Source organism: Heliangelus exortis, chromosome 19 (assembly GCF_036169615.1).
Source record: "Heliangelus exortis chromosome 19, bHelExo1.hap1, whole genome shotgun sequence".
Lineage (NCBI taxonomy): Eukaryota > Metazoa > Chordata > Aves > Apodiformes > Trochilidae > Heliangelus > Heliangelus exortis.
The window spans coordinates 13,890,260-13,912,661 of NC_092440.1; the positions used below are offsets into that span (position 1 = coordinate 13,890,260).

The 22,402-nt window shown below is 47.2% G+C and overlaps 5 long non-coding RNA genes across 5 annotated transcripts; all 5 read left to right on the forward strand.

Annotated features, from left to right (window-relative positions):
• Positions 1-10: 10 nt before the first annotated feature.
• Positions 11-947, forward strand: LOC139805053 (uncharacterized). The gene is made up of 3 exons (XR_011729669.1): positions 11-52; positions 132-211; positions 309-947. It is a non-coding gene; the product is annotated as an uncharacterized lncRNA (long non-coding RNA).
• Positions 948-958: 11 nt separating this feature from the next.
• On the forward strand, positions 959-4,043 carry LOC139805054 (uncharacterized). The gene is made up of 2 exons (XR_011729670.1): positions 959-1,896; positions 2,692-4,043. It is a non-coding gene; the product is annotated as an uncharacterized lncRNA (long non-coding RNA).
• A 7,018-nt stretch (positions 4,044-11,061) lies between these two features.
• LOC139805222 (uncharacterized) lies at positions 11,062-11,339 on the forward strand. The gene is made up of 3 exons (XR_011729737.1): positions 11,062-11,101; positions 11,176-11,216; positions 11,290-11,339. It is a non-coding gene; the product is annotated as an uncharacterized lncRNA (long non-coding RNA).
• Positions 11,340-12,012: 673 nt separating this feature from the next.
• LOC139805051 (uncharacterized) lies at positions 12,013-13,207 on the forward strand. The gene is made up of 3 exons (XR_011729667.1): positions 12,013-12,923; positions 12,997-13,048; positions 13,144-13,207. It is a non-coding gene; the product is annotated as an uncharacterized lncRNA (long non-coding RNA).
• A 52-nt stretch (positions 13,208-13,259) lies between these two features.
• LOC139805052 (uncharacterized) lies at positions 13,260-14,017 on the forward strand. Its single transcript, XR_011729668.1, has 4 exons — positions 13,260-13,307; positions 13,382-13,421; positions 13,506-13,585; positions 13,683-14,017. It is a non-coding gene; the product is annotated as an uncharacterized lncRNA (long non-coding RNA).
• Positions 14,018-22,402: the final 8,385 nt, after the last annotated feature.

Sequence of the window (22,402 nt, forward strand, 5' to 3'; positions counted from 1 at the left end):
TTGGTTTTGCAGGCGCTGCGCGTGCCACCTTTGGAACCGGATGAGCGTTGAAGTTGAGTTGGTAGCGAGGGGTTCATGGGGCTGGTGGCTTCTGATCAGCAGAACGGGAACTCTTTCTCTTGGTGTTTCAGGTGCCCCGAGCAATGGTGGTGCTAGCGTTCAACTCTGGAAGGAGAAGGTGCGTGGTATACCATGGGGCTCCCTCGAGGAGGTGAGTGTAGCGGAAGTAGCGTGTGTTGGCTTAGGTGGGACTTGTGCCAGCGCTGTGGGTGACCTGTGGGTTGTGTGTTTTCCTTTTCTATGTATAGGGGATGAAGAGGAACCGTGCGACTGGAAGCACATCCCATTCAGACAATGTGGTTTTCATTACTGACCATGGCTTTGTGCTGCTATCACTCTTGAAGATAAGTTGAGGGCCCAGGGGTGGGTGGGGAGGGGCTGAGCAGAGGAGTCGAGGTTGGGAATTGCAGGTGGTGTTTTGAAGTTAGTGTAGGGGAGAGGGTTGTCTGGGAGCAGCCCCCTTTGGGTGGGTGAAGGGAACAGGTTACTTTCCAGTATGATTCCAGCATGGGCAGGGCAGCTCCAGCTTCGGTGTGTGGGGTTGTGGGTTTTATGTTGTCAGTCTTTGTTGTCTTAGAGCTTCCTGAGGCCTTGATGGTCCTCTGTGTCCTCACAGAGCAAGTCCCGCATCTTGGGCATCCTCCCTGGAAAGCCTTTCCTGCTCAGCACGGTGCTGATCAGCAGCGTGTTATTCCGCACGAGTCTAAATTGCAGATCGGTCTCTTGACTTGGAAGTTTCTTGACGGTTGTCTTCTGCAACGTCATTCTCAATTGCATTGTCATCTGGTCTCTGTCCACCCCGTTTCCCTGAGGGGGACTCATTCCCCGCATCCTTGCATCCTCAGGTCTTGAAGGCGGCTTCTCGGGCATCCGTCGCTTCATTCCCTCGCTTTTAGCAGATGCACCGCTGTAGGTCTTGTTGCCCAAAAGTCTTGGATTCCAGAGTCCCTCACAGGACAAGTAGTATTGAACATCATCCCCACGGTGTTGAACGCATTTAGTCATCATCATCATAGTGCCATCTGGATCCTTCTTTTCTTGAATCTTGCAAATTTCTTGATAGGCATCTTTTGTAATCTTCTTTATGAACGAATGAGCATCTCTGGTCATAAATTTTCCACATTTGCAACCTTGTCTCTGCATCCTTAGGTCTTGATGCTAGTCTTCTTGTACATCTGATATGTTATTTTGAAGAGTAACTATCGTAACAGGAAGTGTTCTATGACACTTGATGTCATCATGGGGCCTCCTTGCCTCACCCTTGCATCCCTGTAGGTGGTCTTGTCCAACTTCTTGGAGCCCAGAGTAATTCTTGTTGGGAGTTTTCTATTAATGTTTAATCTTGTAGTTTGCAGTGGTGTGTCTTGGGTTGGTCTGTGTTCCTGTGTTTGGCCTGGAGCTGCTCTGCCCAGATTGTAGAGTTGGGGATATTGAAGAGCCATAAGGGTCTCTGATGTTGTTTGCCTTGAGTTTTTAGGCCACAATTTTACAGGTGGAGCTGCCATAGTCAGGCTGGGTGGGCAGTTGCTTTGAGGGTGTTTGAAGGTGATGGGACCCTCATGAGAGGGTTTTTCCTGTGCAGCACAGGAGATCGACCCTCTCAGTAGTTAACGGTTGTATGTGTTTGGGTTTAAAGTTTTGGGGCTGTGTTTATTAATGGCATGAGGGTAGTAGTACTCTAGATGGGGTTCCTAACTGGGATGGAGATGTCTGGAATTGTCTGTCCATTGTTCAGCATTTCAGTGACTTGTGTAACACTTTCTTTCAGATGCAAAGGACAAATATGCGCTTGTGAGAAGAAATGAGGGAGCAGAGTGCAGTCAGGTCAGTCAGTGTGTAGCGCTGGAGGGATTGTGCTTCTGGTAGCTACCTGATTACAGCGTGTTTAACTCATTTTGAAGGTAGAAGCAGTAAGCAAAGTGGGATAGTCACTGAAGGTGACTGGAGTGAGGTGAGTGATGACTAGTGGGACCAAAGAGCAGTTATTTTTCGGGTGTGTTGTTGAAGTTCGAAGCATCAGTTGATGTTTATACGTTCTATTGTAGTCACCATGTGACAACAAGAAAATTGCAGAGGCTGGGTATGCAAATTGCCAAGGTAAAGGAGTAAGAGATGGGAATTGTTGCAGGCAGGGTGCTGTTTGAGGCAGCATCTTGGTACGTTCCTTTTGTTTTTTGCAAATATCGTAAGCAGGCTCACTGGGACAAAGCTGCTGACTGTAGCAAGTAGTCCGAGGCAAGGTCAGTGTCAAAGAGCAGAGAATAATGTGGCTACTCAGTGAAGCAGTTACTTTTTTGCATGAACTTTGTAGGCCACTTTTGGGACTGGATGAGCATTTGAGGTGCGCTGGGGTAGTAGCGAGGATGAACATGGAGCTGGTGACTTCCTTCAAGTATAACTGTCATTTTGTCTCTTGCTGTAGCTTGGGTTCCACAAACAATGACAGATGCAGTATCTGGCATCGAATGGGTACAGAGCAGGTGAGGGGAAGCCCATGGTGCTAATCACAGAATCACCTCTATTAGAAAAGACCTTCAAGGTCATAGAGTCCAACCATTAACCTAACACTGACAAGAAGTTAAGCCATATCCCTAAGTGCTATTTCTATATGACTCTGGGGGGTGTCTTTAGGGATGATGAGTACTTCAAGGGATGGCGAAGGAGGTTGTCGCAGAAGAGGTTTGCCAACCCATAGGATTCTTCCGGATGCTTCCTGCTGGCACTCTGCTTTTTTTTTTTTTTTTTTTTTTTTTTTTTGATGAAGACGAGCCTGGTGATTGCAGAAATATACCAGTTACCTGATGTGCCTTTTCTTGAGGAAGGAATCTGATCCCTGGCCTGCTGCAAGCTAAGCTGGGAGACCAGGAACAACTGCCCTTCAGCATGAATATTGATAGAAGATGGGAAGAGAGAGTCCAAAACAGAAATGCCTCTCATTCAAAGATGTTGCATTTTGGAAACTCCCCATCAGAGCAGATCCCAAAAGAGTCTGTGGAAGTCACCAGCAACAAGACTCTTTTCTTCCTTCAAAAAAAAAAGGTCATTCTCAAGAGGGAAGCACAGCACATCTTTCTCAAGTTGATGGTGTTTCTGGCTTTGTGGTTCACAATTGCAGCAGCTGAGATGATGAAAATGCATTCCTCTGCACGTTTTGGTACGTCCAGATGTATTAACAAAGCAGAGAGTCCTTTTTGGTAAGTTTATATACTGCAGCAGTGGGGATTTGTTTGACTCCTGCAGTTTTACCCTCCCTTCTCTCCATCATCCTTCAAAAATTAAAGCCAAAGAGTTACCACAGATTTTTTTGTATCATAAATGTAACAAAAACAGTTGTATAAAGTACAAACTGCATTGTTTAGACGCTAACAGCCCCATAATGCTTTAGATCTCATATATTACCTAGTTTAGTTAATTATCTATTCTAAATCTTTGAACAGAGAGACAGCTGGATGCTGCAGGTATCTTTTGCTGGTGTTTTGATGGAGTGCTCTGAAGTACTATGTTTCTGTCTCCCTCTAAATGGGGTATTTCCCCAGGGGTTTGGTAGCATCCCCTTTGGGCAGCTCTCCCTCCCGGTTGTGTAACACACAAAAAATTCCTGGTCAAATTATCCCTGTGTTTGAGATAGAAAACGTAATGGTATCAGTTAACAGTTGTACATGTTACGTGAATGCAGAAAGGAAGTGAAATACTTGCCTATAGAAGTATTTAAATAGGATATGTATAAACATGTGGACACCTCATGAGCAGATGGTGAATTTATTTTTTTACTTTCAGGAGTCATTTTTTACTTTCAGCTTTGCTGTCTAAGCAGGATGCAAGGCCGCTACTGTTGCAGTGTGTGTGTAGGTGTCTCTTGTCATACAAGTAGAGGCGGCCATACAGGGTTCTCTACCCCAGCAGTTGAATAAGGAAGGATGGAAGCTTTTTCTGCCCCCAGCAAGAGCGTTGCTTTGATGTTACGAATGTAATGACAAATCCTGCCTAATAGTCTTCAGAGATGTGTTTTAAGCACTGGAGTTACAGTGGGGAGGGGTAAAGGGCTGTGAGGGCTGTCAGGGTGTCTGGTAGAGGTGAGGGGGGAGTGTGGGACCAGGAGGGACAGGGGATATTTTGCTCCAGGGAGTCTGTGTGAGTGTATCAAAGCTGATGTATAGGTCAAAGCAGATATTAGATGTGTAAATGGGTATTTAAATGCTTTCTGGCTTGCTGACAGACACCAGTCCTCCAGCAACTGGAAACAGCATGTGAAGCAGCCAAACACACTCTCTATTTTGGACCTTTAGAAACCAGATGTTCCCTATTACTCAGCTGCACTCTGTCCTTTTTTTGTCCTCCTGTAACCAGAAGCAGCCAGACAGTCAGCTGCTCACTGTTCTCTGTAGGGAAATGAGGCAACCAGGTGCCACTAATTGCCAGGTAGTGGGCATGAGCTTGTGTTAAGCCCACCTGTGCCTGGTTAGGGCGGGCCCCAACTGCACATGAGCAGGATTAGGGGGCCAATAAAAGGTGAGGCCTGGAGCCCAATCTCAGCTCATTCCTGAGCAAGCCAGCAGAGAGGTTAGCCGATTCGGGAGCAGTAGCTCTGAGCCAGGCTAGGCAACCCTGAGGGCAATAGACTCAGAGCACTATTCGTGAGTTTCTGCTGGGACACCTGTTTGGACCTTGGAGCGCCGTGCCCTAAGAGACGTTCGTCTTGCAACAGTTCTCACTTTTGGTCATACAGCAACAAGGTAAGGTGGGGCTTAATGGATAAGAGGTAATGGGGAAATTCTGATTGGACATAAGAAGTTCATTTTTCACCATGTGGACAGTAAAAGATGGGAATGGTCTCCCAGGAGAAGCGCTAGATTCCCCCACATTGTAGAAAGTGTTAAGATATCGAATCCATAGCATTACGTAGAGGGATGGACCAGATGCTCTTTGTGGGCCCCTTCCAACACGAGTGATTAAATGAATCTATCGAGTAAGAGAAAATTGACAGGTTTTGGCGAAGATCAGAGGATCTGCCAGATGGTGTGTTTCTACGCTCAGGGGCCATTGGGGGTTCTTAAATTGTTAACTTTCAGTTTGTCCGATTTCCGGAGACTCGTTTGTAGTTTTTCGCTGAAAAGATGGCCGACTTCCGGTAACAGAATGGCCGACTTCCGGAGACTCATTTGTAGTTTTCCGCTGAAAAGACGGCCGACTTCCGGTAACAAGATGGCCGACTTCCGGAGACTCATCAGTAGTTTTCCGGTAACAAGATGGCCGACTTCCGGTAACAGGATGGCCGACTTCCGGAGACTCATTTGTAGTTTTTTGCTAAAAAGATGGCCGACTTCCGGAGACTCATTTGTAGTTTTCCGTAACAAGATGGCCGACTTCCGGGGACTCATTTGTAGTTTTCCGGTAACAAGATGGCCGACTTCCGGTAATAAAATGTCCGACTTCCGGAGACTCATTTGTAGTTTTCCGGTAAAAAGATGCCCGATTGCCGGTCGCACTGTTTGGTTTTTGGAGACAGCGCATCTGACACGTAGGATCAATCTTAACCCTGTTATGTGAGGTAACAAGGTAACAAGGGAAAAGTGTGAGTTTGCAGAAGTGGACAGCAGGCTGATTTGGAATTAACAGAAGAGGCTTAACAAAAGGTTTTGGATTTATGATCCTCACAAATAAGACGAGATCTCAAACAAATCTGTAAACGGGTTACACAGAACTTGGAGCCCAGGGGAGAAAATTACCAGAAGCAGAAAACAACTCCACTTTGAGAGTTATTAGTGTTATAAATTACTGACTCAATATTCTGTTAATAGTTTAATTTAATAAATAAAATTGCAATAAGCAAAACAGCGCTGGGTGCGTGGGGAGTCTCCGCTCCACTCGCACGCATGCCTTAAAGTTTAATCTTTTATCTTACATTCCATACCTTAATACACATTCATATCTATTCTAATGCGTATTCATGACTGTTCTAGGAATAGGCTGGATTATGTTTATTAGTTCTTGTGAGAAGCAGGCCTTCAAAGGCGCATGCCCACTTAATCTCTGGGGATCTTTTTGACCCCCATCTGGTGGTCGTTGGATGAAGTCAGTGTCTGCCTCAGTTTCCCCTCTCGTTACCCTTCGATTCCACACATGCGCTCCTTTGCTCTTTCCTGTGCAACGCTCTGCAGTCAGCAGTAAAACCACCTTTAATTGCAACGCTATGTGGTGAGCAGCAAAATCAGCTTAGATTAGCACAACAGGATGTACATTGTAGTGTTTTCAGGGTACAGAAACTGTGGATGTCTTGTTTCTTGTTCCCTTAAGCTTTGTAGTTACACAAAGAACAGTTATATTTCATTTTAACGAATTCCTACGTTTGCATATTTCACAATATTGAAGACAGATATATTATTAGTACTCTCAAAGTTGGGTTAGCAAACACTTCATAATTATTTAACATGAATTCACAAACATCTACTACATTAGCACGTTTTTGGGCTGCGCTAGAACTAGAACAACTCACAGTAGGATATAAAGAGGCTCTGTCTGCCATAATTCCCATCATGCAATGGGTCAAATATATTCAAGATAGAGCCAAAGTGGGAGGCTATGGTGTGGCTGCCTTCCACTAGCAGCTAGCCACTGCCCCCCATGAGTAATCAAGAAGTAAACCCTGATTTTGCACTCAAAAATGAATCTTTAATGAGGTTTGAAAAAAACTTGGATCTATTAACTCATCCTGAGACGGAGCACATTTAGTTTACTGAGAGATCAGCTAAGTATGTAGGAGGAAAAAGGTTTGTGAAAGCAGTAGCTTACCCTCCCCTTTCTGAGAAATTTTTTTCAAACCACGAGAGAGTGCAAAAGCAGCCAATATACTGAATTGTCTGGGCAGATATTTTAGGTAACCACCAGTAACATGTCTAGGGGAGATAGCTTAGGCAGCCCTACGATCTGCAACTTGAGCCCCAGCCAGGCCCCGGTTTCGGTCGTTACGGGGCGTAAGACTGGACGTTTTCACGTTAAGAAAAGCGCAAGTCCTTCGGACTAGCAGCAACGGGATACTCGAAAAACTGGACCCTTTCTGCCGTCCTTACCTACAAGAGGACGCACCGTGTAGGATTTCCCAACTGCTGGGAAGGGTTCTCCGTGTCCTCGTAACAACCAGGGCTCCCCAGCAACCGCAGATCCAGGCAAAGTCGAACCATTACGGCAACCGGCGACACGTCTTTCTTACTCTTTATCGCTGCGTCTGTATAGTAACAATTAGATGAGTTGCTGTGTTTTGCTTTGACTTTGCTATCGCACTTCAGTTTTGTTGTTTGTTTCTGCACTTGTTCTCTTATAATTTAATACATCAGTAAATATAAACTAACTTCTTTATTTGGGTGCCTGTGTCTTTTGCACTGACCCCGCCCATCTGGCAAAGTATCATATTAAGTAGCAGATCTATATAGACCTCAGGACACTCTCAGCTGTCCTTGAAATCTAGTGAAACCGATGCCACGTGAAACACCAAGGACAGACTAATAGAAAAGCAGCGCAGCAAGCCCCTCCCCCCTCGAGAGCCAGATAAGTCCACAGGACACGGAGACGGCAAAATGAAAGCTGAATTTCAGGAACTAGAGTTCCATATGGAGACCAGGAAGCAAACGGATCAATTTATTTGGGGATGGCAGCAAACCGTCAGAACTTCAGGTTCAGATGAAACAACCAGTGAAATCAAAGGCACATGCAGAAGAGCCAAGAGACCAATCACCCTGGGGTAAGATGCATTTAAAAGAAACCCTTTATACAACGGGACGGGTGCACATCATGCCGACAGGTAGCGAGGTATTAAAAGGCAGAGATAAAATACACTATCTCTGGGGCAGAGGGAGAGTATGAACTCCGCTTTACTGCCAGGGGCAAAGACCACATCCAGCCCCACCCAGGGTCCTCTCCGAGGAAGCGTTCAGAAAGGGATGGGGGTCCGGTCTCCCCCTCAAGGCTCTGCCAGAGGGTCTTCCCGGACTCTTTTTCAACATTATGGCCCATCAGAGCCCTCTCATTCAGGGCACCCCTCCTTACGAGACCATCCTCACGCCGCCCCACACCCTTCGATCTCTGTGGTGCTCTTTTTAGCTCTCTTACTGAGGCAGAATTCTTCTTCAGGACATCTGTACATCAACTGAACACATAGAGTTTTTCCTCGTGTCCCAGAGCCGCCTTTTACCTCTCTCACAGCACCCTTCTCTCACCACCATACCTCCGGAGGCCAACCTCACGCCCCCCCCGGTCGGCGTCCCACAGCCACCTTCCGGCTCCGTTGCGCATTTTACGCCTATTTCGCTCTACGAGAAGCTCTTCTGACGCCCTCTGTCATTCGGTTCCCAACATCCCAGGGATGCCTGTACTATTAAAATCCCCTCCAGACTGCTGCTTGTGCCCCTCAGCTTTCTTCAGTGTCTTCGATCCAAAAATGACCCCTCTAACAGAACGCTGCCTTCCACTTTTAGCTTTGTTGCATAGCTCTCACCCTTCTGAGTCTTTCAGGAGACTTTGTGAGTCCATATCTGTGACCCACCCCACTTGTTCTTTCCTCTCTTCTGTCTAATCCAAGCCTCCAATGACCTTTACTCTGTTAAGGTTCCCTGTGGGTTAAATTTTTACCTGGCCGTGTCGCTGAAGTAACAACGAGAGAGAAAAAAAACCCAAATTCCTCAGCTGGCATCATGGAGTTTCTCTGCTTCTCCCGTAAACTGAAGAAAGAGGAGAAAACTGACTGCTTCTCCTCTGGCTGCTTTTATACCTTGTGGTAATCACCACCTCCCCTTTCCCAGGGGATTGTGGGAAAAGCTGTGGGCGGTGCCTGTGGTATATAAGCCACAGCCTTTGGCTAGGGTCTTCAGTCAGCTCTTGGGCTTCTCTGAGGTCAGAGCTCTCCTACTCCTGGAGCTGACTGCAGCTGTTGAGCTGTCTGGGCTGTTTGGGAAGACTCTTTAAGGCAAGAACTTTAGAACCACCAAAAGTTAGAGCTCTTTGTAGCAAGATTATGCTTGCATGCAAATTTTTTTTTTCTATTTATTACTTTTTTTTTTTTTTTTTTTTTTTAATGCAGTTGTTGAAGAGGAACCTTAAAACTGCAGGAACGTGCTAGTCAGACAACGTGGTTTTGTTGCTGGACATAAATTTAGACCCACAGGCCTCTGAAAGCTAAGTACAGGAACTTGGTTGCAGAGGGGCTGAGGCTTGGAGTTGCAGGAGGGATTTTGAAGATGGCATCTGGGAGAGGGCTGTCTACAATCAGCCCCCTTTGAGTGGGTGAATAGAGTATGTTAGTTTCCAGGGCAGGGCAGCTCCAGCCTTGGTGTGTGGGGTTGTGTATTTTGTGTTGTCTGTCTTTGTCTTAGAGCTTCCTCCGGTCTTGATGGTCTTCTGTGTGTCCTCACAGAACAAGTCTCGCATCTTGGGCATCATCCCTGCACAGCCTTTCCCGATCATCATGGTGCTGATCAGCAGCATCATCTGTCAAAATTGCAGATCGGTCTCTGTACTTGGAAGTTTCTTGATGGTTGTCTTCCGCAATGTCATTCTCAATTGCATTGTCATCTGATCTCTGTGCACCCAGTTTCCCTGAGGGGGACTCATTCCCCGCATCCTTGCATCCTCAGGTCTTGAAGGTGGCTCCTCGGGCATCCGTCGCTTCGTTCCCTCGCTTTGCAGACACATCGCTGTAGGTCTTATTGCCCAAAAGTCTTGGGTTCCAGTGTCCCTCTTCTTGCTGCGAGTTTTATCTTGAGGTCATGTCTTGTGACTCACATGGCTGTGTCTTTGGTCAGTCTGTGGGTGTGAGTGTTTGGCTTGGAGCTGCCCTGCCCGCTGGGTAGGTTCAGGGGCCATGGAAAGCGACACAACCTGACCGACTCGGTGCTGAGCAGCTTCCCAGTGATTTGCATAATCCTGTTTTTCAGATCCCACATGTCAATGACCATCAAGAAACAGATGGAGGAGGAGAGGAGGCCACCATCCGAAGGTTGGTCAGGGTGTGGAGTTGGCGGGAAGGTGCCTCCTTTGGGTGCTCGACTGCATTATGGTTTGTTGTCATTTTGAAGGCGGAGGCGGCGAGCAAAGCGAGATACGGGCACCGGAGGTGGCTGTGGCAAGGTGAGCAAAGGCTGGTGGGCTGGGGGAGCAGTTATTCTCAGGTGTTGTATTATTGGTTAGTCATGAACATCCCTTGTTGTTTGTGGTTTTTTTCAGGTGCACTCCTAACCTTGTTTTGGCACCCCAAAGAGATGGCAGGCAGATGGGTGAGAGGCCGAGGTAAAGAAGCAGGAGATGGACATCACAGGGGGCTGCTTGTTGTTGGGGACAATATCTCGGCGTGTGCCTTTTGCTTTGACTTTTGCAGGTGTCACACACAGTGCCGGAGTGACAAAGCCGTGTCTTGAGGAACAGCTGGAGAAGGTGAGATGTCTGTGGGCTGGGTCAGCCATGTATTAACATCAACTCTGTTAAAGGTTTCCCTTATGTTTCAGGTGCTGTGCGTGCCACCTTTGGAACCGGATGAGCATTGAAGGTGAGCTGGGGTGGTAGAGAGTGGGTTTGTGGAGCTGGTGGCTACTGATCAGCAGAACAGTAACTCTTTCTCTTGGTCTTCTAGGTGCCCAAAGCAGTGGTGGACACAGCATTCAACTCCGGATCAAGGAGGTGAGTGGAACTGGGTGGGGCTCTTTTGAGGTGGTGGGTGTAGTATAAGTGGTTGTTAATGGCTGAAGTACGCCTTCTTGGTGAGACTGCTTCTGATTTTCCTCTTTTAGTGTTTGTAGGTGATGAAGAGGAACATGCCCGTCAGACAGCGTGGTGTTTTGCTGGACATAGATCCAAAACCACCATGCCTCAGGAAGATAAGTTGAGGGACTGAAGTGAAGTGCTGAGGTTGGGAGTTGTTGCAGAAGGGATCTGGAAGTTTTCTGAGCAAAGGCTGGCGTGGGCTGCCTGTTGTTTTAGGCAGTATCTCGGCACGTGCTTTTGCTTTGACTTTTGCAGGTGCCACGCAAAACCACGCGTTGAGGAGCGGTCGGAGAAGGTGAGATGGTTGCGGGCCGGCTCATCCAGAGATTTTGCTTCAACTCGGTTAAGGGTTTCCCTTTGTTTTTGCAGGAGCTGCGCGTGCCCCCTTTGGAGGGGGAAGAGCGCTGGAGGTGAGATGGGATGGTAACGAGGAGGCTCGATCTGACAAGCAGAACGGGAATTTCGTGTCTCCTGGTATTTCAGGTGCCAGAAGCGATGGTGGCCATAACGTGTGGAAGGGGAAGGTGAGCAGGGCGAGTCGGGGGATATGAGGAGCTTGTGGAAGGGGTTGGTATTTAGCTGACGTCCTATTTCTGGTGGCACTGCCGTTTGTTGTTGCAGATGACGAGGAGGAACTTGGTGGTTTTGGGAAGATCCCCGTCAGCCGATGTGGGTTCCTTTTCTGTCCAGTGCTTCAGAGCCCCCGCCGTTTGAAAGGTAAGAGAAAGGGAGGATGGTTGGGGAGGGTCTGTGTAGAGGGGTCAAGGTTAGGAATCGCCGGCTCGGGTTTTAAAGTTACTGTAGGGGAGCGAGGTGTCCAGAAGCGGTGCCCTTTGGGCGGTTGATGGGCGCCTGTCCCTCCCTGGCCTGATGCTAGCAAGTGTATGAGAACTGTATGAGGACTGGAGGTGAGGTGGCAGTGCAGGGCTTGTGGAGCTAGTGTCTTCTCTCAAGCACAACAATAGTTTTGTGCCTTTTAGGTTCCCTGAATGACGATGCCTACAGCGTCCAACTCTGGAAAGCGTGGGCGAGTGGGACCCCGCAGGGCTCTTCTGCGAAGCTGGGACATTTGGAAGGGAATGGGGCTGGCTGATGTTGGACTTATTGCTGAATATTCTGGTAGGCGTTTCGGTGTTGTGGTTATGTGTGTGGAGTTTTTTTTGTTTGCTTGTTTTGGTGTTGTGGTGTGACTTTTTTTTAATGCAGGTGGCAAAGGGGAACCTTGCAAGTTGAGGATTATTCTGGGCTGCTCCTGTCTATTTTCCTGGCTAACCACGACTTTGGAGAGCCAGTCCTCTGAAAGATAAGTTGAGGGACCAGTGGTGTAGAGGGGTCAAGGCTGGTGGGAGTTGTGGAAGGGGTTTTGAAGTTAGTGTAGGGGAGAGGGCAGTCTGGGAGCAGGCTCCTTTGGTCAGGTGAAGGAAGTGGGTTAATTTCTGATGTGATGCCAGTGTGGGCAGGGCAGCTCCAGCCTTGGTGTGTGGTGGTGTGTAGTTTGTGTTGTATGTCTTTGTCTTAAAGCTTTCTCAGGCCTTGATGTCCTCTCAGAGCAAGTTCCACATCTTGACCCTCATCCCTGCAAGGCCTTTACTCATCAGCACAGTCCTAGTCAGCAGCATCTTCTTCTTGTGTGACAAGTTTGAAGTGTAGATAGGTCTTTCATCTGGGAAGCTTCCTGATGGTCATCTTCTGAAACATCATCGCCACCTGCATCAGCATCATCTCTGGTCATGGATTTTCCCAGAGTGGGACTTTGTTCCCCGCATCCTCGTGTCATCAGGTCTTGAAGCCCGGGTTCTTCGGCGTCCCTTGATTCAGCCTCTCGTTTTGCAGTTGCATTGCCGTAGGTCTTCTTGCCCAACAGTCTTGGATCCCAGAGATATTCTTTTTGCTTGGTGTTCTCTTGAGATCGAGTCTCGTAATTTGGAGGGCTGTGTCTCGAACTGGTCTGAGTGTTTGGCTTGGAGCTGCCCTTCCCGGAGTTTGCTGGAAGAGCCATAACTGAATAGTTCAGCTGTTGGGCAGTGTTCCAGTGACTTGTGTATCACTGTTTTTCAGATCCCGTGTGACAAGGATGTACATGAAAGAGCGGGAGGAGAGAAGAGCGCCGTCCAAAGGTTAGTCGGTGTTGGAGTGAAGGTCCCACTCCCGGCTACCTGGCCACATTATGGTTTGTTTGTCCTTTTGAAGGTGAGAGCAGCCAAGGAAGCAGAATATCTGTTCCGGAGGTGGCTCTGGCAAGGTGAGCAAAGGCTGGTGTGCTGGAGGAGCAGTTATTTCTCGGGTGTTTTATTTTCGTTGAAGGCATTGGCATCCCCTGTTTTTTGTGTTTTCCAGGTGTCCTCCAAACCTACTTTTGGCACCCCACGAGGATGGCAGGCAGATGGGTGAGAGGCTGAGGCACTACCCATCCTACCCATGTTCCTTTTGCTTTGACTTTTGCAGGTGCCACAACCATCCTTGTAGGGACAAAGACACAAATCTAGGAGAGGTTGGAGAAGGTGAGATGGTGGTGGGCTGGGTCAGCCATGTATTTTACATCAAGTCACTTAAACGTTTCCTTTTGGTTTTGCAGGCGCTGTGCGTGCCACCTTTGGAACCGGATGAGCGTTGAAGTTGAGTTGAGTTGGTAGCGAGGGGTTCATGGGGCCGGTGACTTCTGATCAGCAGAACAGAAACTCTTTCTCTTGGTGTTTCAGGTGCCCCGAGCAATGGTGGTGCTAGCGTTCAACTCTGGAAGGAGAAGGTGCGTGGTATACCACGGGGCTCCCTCGAGGAGGTGAGTGCAGCAGAAGTAGCGTGCGTTGGCTTAGGTGGGACTTGTGCCAGCGCTGTTTGCGATCTGTGGGTTGTGTGTTTTCCTTTTCTACGTATAGGGGATGAAGAGGAACCGTGCGACTGGAAGCACATCCCAGTCAAACGATGTGGTTTTCGTTACTGACCATGGCTTTGTGCTGCTGTCGCTCTTGAAGATAAGTTGAGGGCCCAGGGGTGGGTGGGGAGGGGCTGAGCAGAGGAGTCGAGGCTGGGAATTGCAGGTGGTGTTTTGAAGTTAGTGTAGGGGAGAGGGTTGTCTGGGAGCAGCCCCCTTTGGGTGGGTGAAGGAACAGGTTACTTTCCAGTGTGATTCCAGCATGGGCAGGGCAGCTCCAGCTTCGGTGTGTGGGGTTGTGTGTTTTGTGTTGTCAGTCTTTGCTGTCTTAGAGCTTCCTGAGGCCTTGATGGTCCTTGATGGTCCTCTGTGTCCTCACAGAGCAAGTCCTGCATCTTGGGCATCCTCCCGGGAAAGCCTTTCCTGATCAGCACGGCGCTAATCAGCAGCGTGTTATTCCGCACGACGAGTCTAAATTGCAGATCGGTCTCTTGACTTGGAAGTTTCTTGATGGTTGTCTTCTGCAACGTCATTCTCAATTGCATTGTCATCTGATCTCTGTCCACCCAGTTTCCCTGAGGGGGACTCGTTCCCCGCATCCGTGCGTCCTCAGGTCTTGAAGGCGGCTTCTCGGGCATCCGTCGCTTCGTTCCCTCGCTTTTAGCAGATGCACCGCTGTAGGTCTTATTGCCCAAAAGTCTTGGGTTCCAGAGTCCCTCACAGGACAAGTAATATTGAACATCATCCCCATGGTGTTGAACACATTTAGTCATCATCATCATTATAGTGCCACCTGGATCCTTCTTTTCTTGCATCTTGCAAATTTCTTGATAGGCATCTTTTGTAATCTTCTTTATGAACGAATGAGCATCTCTGGTCATAAATTTTCCACATTTGCAACCTTGTCTCTGCATCCTTAGGTCTTGATGCTAGTCTTCTTGTACATCTGATATGTTGTTTTGAAGAGTAATTATTGTAACAGGAAGTGTTCTATGACACTTGATGTCACCATGGGGCCTCCTTGCCTCACCCTTGCATCCCTGTAGATCTTCTTGGCCAACTTCTTGGAGCCCAGAGTAATTCTTTTGGGGAGTTTTCTATTAATGTTTAATCTTGTAGTTTGCAGTGGTGTGTCTTGGGTTGGTCTGTGTTCCTGTGTTTGGCCTGGAGCTGCTCTGCCCAGATTGTAGAGTTGGGGATATTAAAGAGCCATAAGGGTCTCTGGTGATGTTTGCCTGTAGTTTTTAGGCCACAATTTTACAGCGATCTTAGGTGGAGCAGCCATACTCAGGCTGGGTGGGCAGTTGCTTTGATGGTGTTTGAAGGTGATGGGACCCTCATGAGAGGGTTTTTCCTGTGCAGCGCAGGAGATCGACCCTCTCAGTAGTTAACGGTTGTATGTGTATGGGTTTAAAGTTGTGGGGCTGTGTTTATTAATGGCATGAGGGTAGTAATACTCTAGTAATACCTAGTTTCCTAACTAAGATTGAGATGTCTGGAATTGTCTGTCCATTGTTCAGTGTTCCAGTGACTTGTGTAACACTTTCTTTCAGATGCAAAGGACAAATATGCGCTTGTGAGAAGAAATGAGGGAGCAGAGTGCAGTCAGGTCAGTCAGTGTGTAGTGCTGGAGGGATTGTGCTTCTGGTAGCTACCTGATTACAGCGTGTTTAACTCATTTTGAAGGTAGAAGCAGTAAGCAAAGTGGGATAGTCACTGAAGGTGACTGGAGTGAGGTGAGTGATGACTAGTGGGACCAAAGAGCAGTTATTTTTCGGGTGTGTTGTTGAAGTTCGAAGCATCAGTTGATGTTTATAGGTTCTATTGTAGTCACCATGTGACAACAAGAAAATTGCAGAGGCTGGGTATGCAAATTGCCAAGGTAAAGGAGTAAGAGATGGGAATTGTTGCAGGCAGGGTGCTGTTTGAGGCAGCATCTTGGTACGTTCCTTTTGTTTTTTGCAAATATCGTAAGCAGGCTCACTGGGACAAAGCTGCTGACTGTAGCAAGTAGTCCGAGGCAAGGTCAGTGTCAAAGAGCAGAGAATAATGTGGCTAGTCAGTGAAGCAGTTACTTTTTTGCATGAACTTTGTAGGCCACTTTTGGGACTGGATGAGCATTTGAGGTGCGCTGGGGTAGTAGCGAGGATGAACATGGAGCTGGTGACTTCCTTCAAGTATAACTGTCATTTTGTCTCTTGCTGTAGCTTGGGTTCCACAAACAATGACAGATGCAGTATCTGGCATCGAATGGGTACAGAGCAGGTGAGGGGAAGCCCATGGTGCTAATCACAGAATCACCTCTATTAGAAAAGACCTTCAAGATCATAGAGTCCAACCATTAGCCTTACACTGACAAGAACTTAAGCCATATCCCTAAGTTAAGCTATTTCTATATGACTTGGGGGGTGTCTTTAGGGATGATGAGTACTTCAAGGGATGGCGAAGGAGGTTGTCGCAGAAGAGGTTTGCCAACCCATAGGATTCTTCCGGATGCTTCCTGCTGGCACTCTGCTTTTGCTTTTTTTTTTTTTTTCATGAAGACAAGCCTGGTGATTGCAGAAATATACCAGTTACCTGATGTGCCTTTTCTTGAGGAAGGAATCTGATCCCTGGCCTGCTGCAAGCTAAGCTGGGAGACCAGGAACAACTGCCCTTCAGCATGAATATTGATAGAAGATGGGAAGAGAGAGTCCAAAACAGAAATGCCTCTCATTCAAAGATGTTGCATTTTGGAAACTCCCCATCAGAGCAGATCCCAAAAGAGTCTGTGGACAACAAGACTCTTTCCTCCTTCAAAAAAAAAAAAAAAAAAAAAAAGAGGTGGTCATTCTCAAGAGGGAAGCACAGCACATCTTTCTCAAGTTGATGGTGTTTCTGGCTTTGTGGTTCACAATTGCAGCAGCTGAGATGATGAAAATGCATTCCTCTGCACGTTTTGGTACGTCCAGATGTATTAACAAAGCAGAGAGTCCTTTTTGGTAAGTTTATATACTGCAGCAGTGGGGATTTGTTTGACTCCTGCAGTTTTACCCTCCCTTCTCTCCATCATCCTTCAAAAATTAAAGCCAAAGAGTTACCACAGATTTTTTTGTATCATAAATGTAACAAAAACAGTTGTATAAAGTACAAACTGCATTGTTTAGATGCTAAGAGCCCCATAATGCTTTAGATCTCATATTACCTAGTTTAGTTAATTATCCTAAATCTTTGAACAGAGAGACAGCTGGATGCTGCAGGTATCTTTTGCTGGTGTTTTGATGGGGTGCTCTGAAGTACTTTGTCTCCCTCTAAATGGGGTATTTCCCTGGGGGTTTGGTAGCATCTCCTTTGGGCAGCTCTCCCTCCCGGTTGTGTAACACACAAAAAATTCCTGGTCAAATTATCCCCGTGTTTGAGATAGAAAACGTAATGGTATCGGTTAACAGTTGTACAAGTTACATGAATGCAGAAAGGAAGTGAAATACTTGCCTATAGAAGTATTTAAATAGGATACATATAAACATGTGGACACCTCATGAGCAGATGGTGAATTTATTTTTTTACTTTCAGGAGTCATTTTTTACTTTCAGCTTTGCTGTCTAAGCAGGATGCAAGGCCGCTACTGTTGCAGTGTGTGTGTAGGTGTCTCTTGTCATACAAGTAGAGGCGGCCATACAGGGTTCTCTACCCCAGCAGTTGAATAAGGAAGGATGGAAGCTTTTTCTGCCCCCAGCAAGAGCGTTGCTTTGATGTTACGAATGTAATGACAAATCCTGCCTAATAGTCTTCAGAGATGTGTTTTAAGCACTGGAGTTACAGTGGGGAGGGGTAAAGGGCTGTGAGGGCTGTCAGGGTGTCTGGTAGAGGTGAGGGGGGAGTGTGGGACCAGGAGGGACAGGGGATATTTTGCTCCAGGGAGTCTGTGTGAGTGTATCAAAGCTGATGTATAGGTCAAAGCAGATATTAGATGTGTAAATGGGTATTTAAATGCTTTCTGGCTTGCTGACAGACACCAGTCCTCCAGCAACCAGAAACAGCATGTGAAGCAGCCAAACACACTCTCTATTTTGGACCTTTAGAAACCAGATGTTCCCCATTACTCAGCTGCACTCTGTCCTTTTTTTGTCCTCCTGTAACCAGAAGCAGCCAGACAGTCAGCTGCTCACTGTTCTCTGTAGTGAAATGAGGCAACCAGGTGCCACTAATTGCCAGGTAGTGGGCATGAGCTTGTGTTAAGCCCACCTGTGCCTGGTTAGGGCGGGCCCCAACTGCACATGAGCAGGATTAGGGGGCCAATAAAAGGTGAGGCCTGGAGCCCAATCTCAGCTCATTCCTGAGCAAGCCAGCAGGGAGGTTAGCCGATTCGGGAGCAGTAGCTCTGAGCCAGGCTAGGCAACCCTGAGGGCAATAGACTCAGTGCACTATTCGTGAGTTTCTGCTGGAACACCTGTTTGGACCTTGGAGCGCCGTGCCCTAAGAGACGTTCGCCTTGCAACAGTTCTCATTTTTGGTCCTCCAGCAACAAGGTAAGGTGGGGCTTAATGGATAAGAGGTAATGGGGAAATTCTGATTGGACATAAGAAGTTCATTTTTCACCATGTGGACAGTAAAAGATTGGAATGGTCTCCTAGGAGAAGCGGTAGATTCCCCCTGTTGTAGAAAGTGTTAAGACATCAAATCCATAGCATTAGGTAGAGGGATGGACCAGATGCTCTTTGAAGGCCCCTTCCAACACGAGTGATTAAATGAATCTATGAAGTAAGAGAAAAGTGACAGGTTTTGGCGAAGATCAGAGGATCTGCCAGATGCTGTGTTTCTACGCTCAGGGGACACTGGGGGTTCTTAAATTTTTAACTATCAGTTTGTCCGATTTCCGGAGACTCGTTTGTAGTTTTCCGGTAACAAGATGGCCGACTTCCGGAGACTCATTTGTAGTTTTTCGGTAAAAAGATGGCCGACTTCCGGAACCAAGATGGCCGACTTCCGGAGACTCATTTGTAGTTTTTCGGTAAAAAGATGGCCGACTTCCGGAACCAAGATGGCCGACTTCCGGAGACTCATTTGTAGTTTTTCGGTAAAAAGATGGCCGACTTCCGGTAACAAGATGGCCGACTTCCGGAGACTCTTTTGTAGTTTTTCGCTAAAAAGATGGCCGACTTCCGGTGACAAGATGGCCGACTTCCGGAGACTCATTTGTAGTTTTCCGGTAAAAAGATGGCCGACTTCCGGTACCAAAATGGCCGACTTCCGGAGACTCAGTTGTAGTTTTTCGCTAAAAAGATGGCCGACTTCCGGTAACAAGATGGCCGACTTCCGGGGACTCATTTGTAGTTTTCCGGTAACAAGATGGCCGACTTCCGGTAACAAGATGGCCGACTTCCGGAGACTCATTTGTAGTTTTCCGCTGAAAAGATGGCCGACTTCCGGTAACAAAATGGCCGACTTCCGGGGAATCATTTGTAGTTTTTCGCTCAAAAGATGCCCGACTGCCCGTCAATGGTTTTGTATCTTCTTATATTCAGTGCGTGGCAGCGTGTATTGCGGTGTTCAATTCTTAGCACGTATCGCACTGTTTGGTTTTTGGAGACAGCGCATCTGACACGTAGGACCAATCGTAACCCTGTTATGTGAGGTAACAAGGGAAAAGTGTGAGTTTGCAGAAGTGAACAGCAGGGTGATTTGGAATTAATAGAAGAGGCTTAACAAAAGGTTTTGGATTTATGATCCTCACAAATAAGATGAGATCTCAAACAAATCCGTAAACGGGTTACACAGAACTTGGAGCCCAGGGGAGAAAATTACCAGAAGCAGAAAACAACTCCACTTTGAGAGTTATTAGTGTTATAAATGACTGGGACTCAATATTCTGTTAATAGTTTAATTTAATAAATAAAATTGCAATAAGCAAAACATCGCTGGGTGTGTGGGGAGTCTCCGCTCCACTCGCACGCATGCCTTAAAGTTTAATCTTTTGTCTTACATTCCATACCTTAATATTCATAACTATTCTAATACATATTCATGACTGTTCTAGAACAGGCTGGATTATGTTTATTGTTCTTGGAAGAGGTGGCCTTCAAAGGCGCATGTCCACTTTATCTCTGAGGGTCTTTTTGACCCCCATCTGGTGGTCGTTGGATGAAGTCAGTGTCTGCCTCAGTTTCCCCTCTCGTTACCCTTCGATTCCACACATGCGCTCCTTCGCTCTTTCCTGTGCAACGCTCTGCAGTCAGCAGTAAAACCACCTTTAATTGCAACGCTATGTGGTGAGCAGCAAAATCAGCTTAGATTAGCACAACAGGATGTACATTGTAGTGTTTTCAGGGTACTGAAACTGTGGATGTCTTGTTTCTTGTTCCCTTAAGCTTTGTAGTTACACAAAGAACAGTTATATTTCATTTTAACGAATTCCTACGTTTGCATATTTCACAATATTGAAGACAGATATATTATTAGTACTCTCAAAGTTGGGTTAGCAAACACTTCATAATTATTTAACATGAATTCACAAACATCTACTACATTAGCACGTTTTTGGGCTGCGCTAGAACTAGAACAACTCACAGTAGGATATAAAGAGGCTCTGTCTGCCATAATTCCTATCATGCAGTGGGTCAAATATATTCAAGATAGAGCCAAAGTGGGAGGCTCTGGTGTGGCTGCCTTCCACTAGCAGCTAGCCACTGCCCCCCATGAGTAATCAAGAAGTAAACCCTGATTTTGCACTCAAAAATGAATCTTTAATGAGGTTTGAAAAAAACTTGGATCTATTAACTCATCCTGAGACGGAGCACATTTAGTTTACTGAGAGATCAGCTAAGTATGTAGGAGGAAAAAGGTTTGTGAAAGCAGTAGCTTACCCTCCCCATTCTGAGAAATTTTTTTCAAACCACGAGAGAGTGCAAAAGCAGCCAATATACTGAATTGTCTGGGCAGATATTTTAGGTAACCACCAGTAACATGTCTAGGGGAGATAGTTTAGGCAGCCCTACGATCTGCAACTTGAGCCCCAGCCAGGCCCCGGTTTCGGTCGTTACGGGGCGTAAGACCGGACGTTTTCACGTTAAGAAAAGCGCAAGTCCTTCGGACTAGCAGCAACGGGATACTCGAAAAACTGGACCCTTTCTGCCATCCTCACCTACAAGAGGACGCACCGTGTAGGATTTCCCAACTGCTGGGAAGGGTTCTCCGTGTCCTCGTAACAACCAGGGCTCCCCAGCAACCGCAGATCCAGGCAAAGTCGAACCATTACGGCAATCGGCGACACGTCTTTCTTACTCTTTATCGCTGCGTCTGTATAGTAACAATTAGATGAGTTGCTGTGTTTTGCTTTGACTTTGCTATCGCACTTCAGTTTTGTTGTTTGTTTCTGCACTTGTTCTCTTATAATTTAATACATCAGTAAATATAAACTAACTTCTTTATTTGGGTGCCTGTGTCTTTTGCGCTGACCCCGCCCATCTGGCAAAGTATCATATTAAGTAGCAGATCTATATAGACCTCAGGACACTCTCAACTGTCCTTGAAATCTAGTGAAACCGATGCCACGTGAAACACCAAGGACAGACTAATAGAAAAGCAGCGCAGCAAGCCCCTCCCCCCTCGAGAGCCAGATAAGTCCACAGGACACGGAGACGGCAAAATGAAAGCTGAATTTCAGGAACTAGAGTTCCATATGGAGACCAGGAAGCAAACGGATCAATTTATTTGGGGATGGCAGCAAACCCTCAGAACTTCAGGTTCAGATGAAACAACCAGTGAAATCAAAGGCACATGCAGAAGAGCCAAGAGACCAATCACCCTGGGGTAATATGCATTTTAAAGAAACCCTTTATACAACGGGACGGGTGCACATCATGCAGACAGGTAGCGAGGTATTAAAAGGCAGAGATAAAACACACCAACTCTGGGGCAGAGGGAGAGTATGAACTCCGCTTTACTGCCAGGGGCAAAGACCACATCCAGCCCCACCCAGGGTCCTCTCCGAGGAAGCGTTCAGAAAGGGACGGGGATCCGGTCTCCCCCTCAAGACTCTGCCAGAGGGTCTTCCCGGACTCTTTTTCAACATTATGGCCCATCAGAGCCCTCTCATTCAGGGCACCGCTCCTTACGAGACCATCCTCACGCCGCCCCACACCCTTCGATCTCTGTGGTACTCTTTTTAGCTCTCTTACTGAGACAGAATCCTTCTTCAGGCTCTCTTTGCACCCCAGAACCCTTCCTTCATTTGTTGTGATCTTAGACATCTGTTCAGTCCCTCAGCCCCCGAGGACATCCGTACATCAACTGGACACATAGAGTTTTTCCTCGTGTCCCAGAGCCGCCTTTTACCTCTCTCACAGCACCCTTCTCTCACCACCATACCTCCGGAGGCCAACCTCACGCCCCCCCTCTCGGCGTCCCACAGCCACCTTCCGGCTCCGTTGCGTATTTTACGCCTTTTTCGCTCCACGAGAAGCTCTTCTGACGCCGTCTGTCATTCGGTTCCCAACATCCCAGGGACGCCTGTACTCTATTAAAATCCCCTCCAGACTGCTGCTTGTGCCCCTCAGCTTTCTTCAGTGTCTTCGATCCAAAAATGACCCCTCTAACAGAACGCTGCCTTCCAGCTTGCCTTTAGCGCACTTTTAGCTTTGTTGCAGAGCTCTCACCCCTCTGAGTCTTTCAGGAGACTTTGCGAGTCCGTATCTGTGACCCACCGCACTTGTTCTTTCCTCTTTTCTGTCTAATATAAGCCTCCAA